At 44.8% G+C, this 1646-nt stretch overlaps 1 pseudogene across 1 annotated transcript; it reads left to right on the top strand.

Annotated features, from left to right (window-relative positions):
- The first annotated feature begins 963 nt into the window (after window positions 1-963).
- LOC112615863 lies at window positions 964-1406 on the top strand (annotated as a pseudogene). The gene has a single exon (XR_003117488.1). The product of XR_003117488.1 is annotated as a 60S acidic ribosomal protein P2 pseudogene (transcript).
- The last annotated feature ends 240 nt before the right edge of the window (window positions 1407-1646 follow it).

The following is a 1646-nucleotide window of genomic DNA, read 5'->3' as shown; positions in this document are numbered from 1 at the left end:
GCCTCCCAAAGTGCTGGGATTACAGGCTTGAGCCACCGCGCCCGGCCTATTGGCAGCATTTGACTCACTTAATTGCTCCCTCTTTGATTTTTCTTCACTCAGCTTTCAGAATACCAAACATTCCTGGTTTTCCTTTTATTCCACATCAGTTGCTCTTTCTTATTCTGTGCTGATCCCTTCTCTCCTTCCCAACCTACTGATATTGAAATGCCCCAGGGCTCACTCCTTGAATTACCTTTTTCTACTCTAACTAGAACAATCATTTGCTTGGTGCTCTCATTCAGTCTCAGGATTTAGATACCATCCATATGACAATGACTCCCAAATGCATTACTCCAGGACAGACATATCCCTTGAACTCCAGGTTTATATATTCAACTTCCTACTCATCTTTTCTTGAATGTCAAATAGACATCTCAAACTGCTGGGATTACAGGTGTGAGCCATCGGGCCCGACATCTCAAATTTAGTGTGGTCAAAATTAAATTCCTGATCTATCCCCTGCAAAACAACTCTGTCCACAGTGTTCCCATCTAAGTTGATGGAAACTCTATTCTTCAGTAATTAAAGCCAAAATCCTTGGAGTCGTTCTTAACCCCTCTCTTTCTTTCCTACCCATTTGCAAACTCTTAGGAAGTCCGACTGGTTCTAACCTCAAAATATATCCAGAAGGCTACCATTTTTCATGACCTCTGCTGATATCAGCTTGGTTTGAACCAATGTCATCTCTCACTTACATTACTGCAAAATCCTCTTAAGTGGGTTTCCTGATTCCATGCTTGTTTCTTTCCCCAAAGCCTGTCTTCAACACAGCAGCCAGAGCGATAAAATATGACATCATATTATATTAAAACATCAGCTAATACAGCATTTCTTTTATCAAAATCCTGCGTGACTCCTCACCCATAGACAGAGTACAGCACACAATTATTATATATCTTTAAAAAATTTTTTCTTTTTCTTTTCCTCCCTGACACCGCCGAGGTCGCACGCGTGAGGCCTCTCCGCCGCCGCCTCCGCGATGCGCTACGTCGCCTCCTACCTGCTGGCTGCCCTCGGGGGTAACTCCTCCCCCAGCGCCAAGGACATCAAGAAGATCTTGGACAGCGTGGGCATCGAGGCGGACGACGACCGACTCAACAAGGTTATTAGTGAGCTGAATGGAAAAAAACATTGAAGACGTCATTGCCCCGGGTATTGGCAAGCTTGCCAGTGTACCTGCTGGTGGGGCTGTGGCCGTCTCCGCTGCCCCAGGCTCTGCAGCGCCTGCTGCTAGTTCCGCGCCTGCTGCAGCAGAGGAGAAGAAAGATGAGAAGAAGGAGGAGTCTGAAGAGTCAGACGATGACATGGGATTTGGCCTCTTTGATTAAATTCCTGCTCCCCTGCGAATAAAGCCTTTTACACATAAAAAAAAATTTTTTTTCTTTCCAACTCTTATTTTAAGTTCAAGGGGTACATGTGCACGTTTGTTACATGGATATATTGCATAATGCTGAGGTTTGGGTTTCTCTTGAACTCATCACTCATATTGTGAACATACTGCACAACTGGTAGTTATTCAACCCCTGCCCCACTTCCTCCCTAACCCCTTTTTGGAGCCCCCAGTGTCTATTGTTTTCATCTTTCTCTACATGTATACCCATTGT

This window comes from Theropithecus gelada, chromosome X, assembly GCF_003255815.1.
Source record: "Theropithecus gelada isolate Dixy chromosome X, Tgel_1.0, whole genome shotgun sequence".
Taxonomy (NCBI): domain Eukaryota; kingdom Metazoa; phylum Chordata; class Mammalia; order Primates; family Cercopithecidae; genus Theropithecus; species Theropithecus gelada.
This window is presented reverse-complemented; position numbering and strand designations above follow the sequence as displayed.